Raw genomic sequence first — 5,179 nt, forward strand, 5'->3', positions numbered from 1 at the left:
GTCGCAGTCAAATATTGTAACAAAACATAACAATTTGTTTTGCTCCGATTTTGAAGTCCGAACCACAGTGAGTGCAGAAGGCGTACTTCTCCCTTGATTTGAGGGCACAATACACGGAAATAGCTTGTGGTACTCTGGCCGATAATTTTGCAAATACAGCTTTTTCGTTTTCGTGATAGGTTTTTTTTATGCTCGCGAACACTGCTGCCACGTTTTCTCCCAGACATTTCGCGTGGCCACGTGGCGTTCCTTTCCCGTTCTTCAGTGCAAAAGAGTGCCCGGTAGTTGTCTCCTCTGTCGTTCCTAAACCAGTATGGGAATGATGCATACTTGTTTAGACTGTTTGGAATGCAGAAGATTATTGATGTTTCCAGCAGAAGAAATGTTTCGGAGACGGAAGAACGGAAGAAAGCTTTGAAATTCGGAAGATTCTTCCGCCAAAAGCGGAAGGTAGGCAGGTCTGCGGAACCCTCAAGAAAACTGAGCTGTGCTAATATATTATATAACTGCAAACATGCCTCAAATTCAATATTGCAAGCCACAATACATCCCTCCTAAAGGCACATTCCTTCATGCTCACGTGTGAAAACTAACATAAGTTTACAAGTGTGTATCTATTTAAAAAACAAACTAACAGCAGAACAGGAAGGTTGAATAAAATCCTTACATTAGACTAGCAGTTGATCTGTAGGATTCCAGGAGCCGAAATCCCAAGCCCTTGATATCTGCACTTTCAGCATCTTGTACCTGGAATAGTATGAAGATAACATGTCATTGTCACCGTCAGTAAATCACTATATCAAAATTATCAATACCATATGATTACTTACTAAAATAACTTTATGAAGTGATCTAGCACTGTCAATGGCAATAGTATCATGACACTTTGACAGTGAGATTACGATTAATCATCCTCATTAACAAATAACATAGACTAGTTCTAATGTAGTACCGGTTTGTAGTGAACTCACCAGCAGGAGTATTGCATGTATTAATTACGCATTACTGAATCCATGCACCCACATGGTCAGGGATGTCGTTAGGCGTCGGACATAGAACGATTAAAAGGCTCAAATGTCCGATTCACATGGTGGTCAAATGTCCTATCATTTTCAACTGAGCGTGGTCATTGTCCGACAAGAACTCCATTCCTTCGGACAGGCCGTTATTTGATAATTTTCCTTTCTTGATAGAAATCTTCAAAAGGCGACCGAACGCGCTAGCGTACAGGTGCACTGAAGTTTTGCAGTGCAGATCTTGCGTTTTCCGAACCGTTTGCGGTATGAGCCATTTGTGTACACCGGTCTACAGCACACTAAAGTAAGGAGTACGGGAGACAACTCCAACTGACTAAGTCTCGCGTCTGTTAATTTGCTTTGAGTGTCCACAATAACGGGAAGTAAAGTTTCGTCCCTTGTAGATGGTGTCGGTACAGCAAGAAATTCCCGGTCTTTTAATAAGGTTAACTATTTATGGCTGACACTGAGAAACTGGCAAACTGTTTAGTCGAATCTGTCAAGCACCGGCACGGTTGGCCTAGTGGTAAGGCGTCCGCCCCGTGATCGGGAAGTCGTGGGTTCATACCTAAGACTTTAAAATTAGCAATCTAGTGGCTGCTCCGCCTGGCGTCTGGCATTATGGGGTTAGTGCTGGGACTGGTTGGTCTGGTGTCAGAATAATGTGACTGGGTGAGACATGAAGCCTGTGCTGCGACTTCTGTCTTGTGTGTGGCGCACGTTAAATGTCAAAGCAGCACCGCCCTGATATAGTCCTTCGTGGTCGGCTGGCTGGGCGTTAAGCAAACAAACAAACAAAAATCTGTCAAGCAAAAAGCTGTCAGGAAATCATGCAGTTTGTGTGCCAATCAAAGTAAGAGTGCTGACGTTTTTGATTGCTTTTTAGTTTGTTTGTTTCTTTTTTGTGTGTGTCCTGTTTGAAACAAAAGTAATAAAACATACGCACACAATGTTGGTGCATATTCTGATATGTGTGTGTGTGCACTTGATTTTGTGTTTTGCACAACATTATAATGTCCTATTAAAATGTCTGAAAGCAGTCAAATGTCCTATTGATACCGAAGAGCTCAGGACATTTGTCCTATAGGTATGAATTTGTGGCAACATCCCTGCATGGTACCATAATGACTTCAAACCTCTGATGAATTACATAACTCATTTATGAAGAGTAGTTAATACTAATAATAGTAGTACAAACCCAAGTTTATGTGCGTGTTCGTATGTGTGGGCGGGGTGTCGGGGGGAGGGTTACTGATGGTTCACCCACAAAAATGTACACTCACTAAGTAACACTTAAAGACACAGTGCAGCTCACAACCTTCGTTTTGCGTTTTTGTTGCAGCTGAGTGCATTTACAGTTCAAAAATCCTCCTATGGTAGTAAAACAAACCCAAAACTACCCAACGACGACATCTGTGAAGCTCAACAGTTTCTTGTTCACGCGAGTGCATAAATTAACCTAGTGTTTGGTCGGAGTTCGATTCAACTGAGTGATTCCGGACTCCATTTTGTTTTACACAAACTCATGATGATGTCTGACATAGTTTGCTTAGTGATGAGTCTTTTTGTGCATGATGTGGTGATCTAACCTGATCTAAATTTAGATCCAAAAATAGGTCAAGACCAGCCGGGTCCGAGTACGAAATTAATTCGTAAAAAATTCGCAGTTCTTGACTCTTTGGGTGCAAGTCAATGAAACTTGGTAGTTCTTCTAACGGATAGCTGCCTGAGGTATGACCAAAAGCCCCAGGGGCTCCGTGCACCTGGATTTGACAAGTTCAGTACCTTTAAAGTAACTATTTTCAAAGCTTTTTGCTTACCTTGGAATAGTGTCAAGCAGCTTATATGTTGTGTCTAGATCAGCCATCAGATCTTCACACTCAGTCTGCACATGCTGCAAACTGGACATGCCTGCAATTACATCTCAACCAAGCTGTTGTTGCGGAGACAACGGAACCATGCTCAAGCCAGGTCCAACTGAAATAAAAGCATATTGTTAGCTGATAAATGATTTGGTCAAGCAAAACCATGCGGTATTTTTTTAATAAAATATTTAAATCTATGTATACCTTGCTGATGCAAAAATAATGTACTTATTTACTATTAGCATTTAGCTGGTCATTCAAACCATAGCTTGTTTAAAGCTAGTAGTATAAGTAGTAATGATTTAGTAAAATACTTCTAGTAGAACTCGAACTCCTATTGCTAGTAAATTACTAATTAGTGCACAGTGACAAGAACAACCATGGCAGTTGGCAATGGCACTGGCAGAATACAGATCAAATATTATTATTAATAGCCTCACCATGGGTTGACGTCCCATCAAAATGAATCACTGAATGAATTACGGACTGAATCAAACTTCAGAGACATCATTACAATTTTTCACAAAGATTTTTCAGCAAACAGCCATGTTTACCTGTACAAATGTATCAGTGCTATCACTATGACACAGTATGAGTGACTGACTATGAGTATGACACTGACACTGTCACTGACAGTGTGGTAAGCTTGGTTCGAGACAGAGACTAAGTTGAAACTTAATTCGAGAAGCCAAACTGACGAATACTTACGTATTTTGAGCAAAACCCACACACGTCGACCACAAGTTGATGTCTGCTGGAGTACGTAGTCATAAAAAACGTCCATAAAGCTTGGTTTTGAAACGTTTCTTAGCACAAGCTTCCGAGACCGAGTTAGATTTCGTCGCCATTTTCGATAATAACATTCCACTGCACATGCGCGACTTTACCAAACTATCGCCGGTGTAACACGAGGAAATTACTCCCACGAGATTTTTACTCCGGAGTAAACATTTCGTTCGAAAAAGTTACTCCCTTTACGAAAAAAAGCACTCCCCCATTGCACGAGAAAATTACTCCTCAAAAAGGTGAGTTCCGAGTAAACATTTCGTACACAAATGTTACTCCCCTCACGAATAAATAACGAATAAATTACTTCACCCCAACACGAGCAATTTAACCTCCCATGCCAGGTGTACGAAATTTTTACTCCCTTGTTCCCTGTTAGTCTTGGTGGTGGAAGGGGTGGAAGGAGGGTAGCGCGACATTCGTGTGCGCGAGATCACTTATTGGCATTATCCCTTCGCCCGCATCCCATTTTTGCGTACGATATTTTTACTGGAAGTAAAATAAAATGGGGAGTAAAATTACTAAAAATTTCGTGGAGGGAGTAATTTGTTCGTGCCTTGGGGAGTTCTTTTCTCGTACGAAAAGTGTACTCGGAGTAAGAATTTCGTACGAAATATTTACTCCAGAGTAAATTTTTCGTGGAGTAAAAATTTCGTGTTACACCGGCACAGGCCACTGATCTAAAAAAATGGAGACGGACAAGTACCCGACAGGCACAACTTGACCATGCTGTTGTTGTTGTGTTTTGTAGTTGTTTCAAGTTCAGATGATGAGGCCGTGTGCCAAAAGCAACTAATAGTCTTTCGGATGAGACGAAAAACCGAGGTCCCTTCGTGTACACTACATTGGGGTGTGCACGTTAAAGATCCCACGATTGACAAAAGGGTCTTTCCTGGCAAAATTGTATAGGCATAGATAAAATGTCCACCAAATACCCGTTTGACTTGGAATAATAGGCCGTGAAAGGTGAATGTTCGCCTAATAGGCTTGAAGTTTGCTGGTCGATGTGAATGCGTTATATATTGTGTGTAAAAAATGTCTGTTTGTCTGTCTGTCTGTAAAAAATTCCATTTCAAACGGCAGAAATTAATATGTAAAGCGCGGAGAGCACAGTTGTGGTTCGCGCTATATAAGCTCCCCATAATAATAATAATAATAATAATAATTAAAAGTGTGTGTGTGTAAAGCCGAGCGGTGGTAGCTTCACGTAGATATGGGGGAAGGGCTCCTAATATGGACCGGCTCCTAATAATTATGGACCACCTCCTGTTCTGAAAAACTAACTGTGCTAGAGCGCTCAAAAAAGTTTTGTTCGCTGGCCCCTCTCTGGATAACTTGCACATGTCAAAACAGTTGCAGAAACACAAATCTCAAAACCGTTCTATTTTTTTTCATTCAGTTTGGCAGCGTTCACTCTAAAGTTGCCGCCTAAAACGGACTCGTTTCTGTCCACAGCCAAAGCTTTTATCACACAAAAATTACCATATATGACAGCTAAGACCGCATTTGTTA

At 41.1% G+C, this 5,179-nt stretch overlaps 1 long non-coding RNA gene across 1 annotated transcript; it reads right to left on the bottom strand.

Annotated features, from left to right (window-relative positions):
• Positions 1-293: 293 nt before the first annotated feature.
• LOC138955330 (uncharacterized) lies at positions 294-3,727 on the bottom strand. The gene is made up of 3 exons (XR_011452195.1): positions 3,590-3,727; positions 2,837-2,993; positions 294-747 (listed from the first exon to the last, which is right to left on the bottom strand). It is a non-coding gene; the product is annotated as an uncharacterized lncRNA (long non-coding RNA).
• Positions 3,728-5,179: the final 1,452 nt, after the last annotated feature.

Source organism: Littorina saxatilis, unplaced genomic scaffold, assembly GCF_037325665.1.
Source record: "Littorina saxatilis isolate snail1 unplaced genomic scaffold, US_GU_Lsax_2.0 scaffold_96, whole genome shotgun sequence".
Classification (NCBI taxonomy): domain Eukaryota; kingdom Metazoa; phylum Mollusca; class Gastropoda; order Littorinimorpha; family Littorinidae; genus Littorina; species Littorina saxatilis.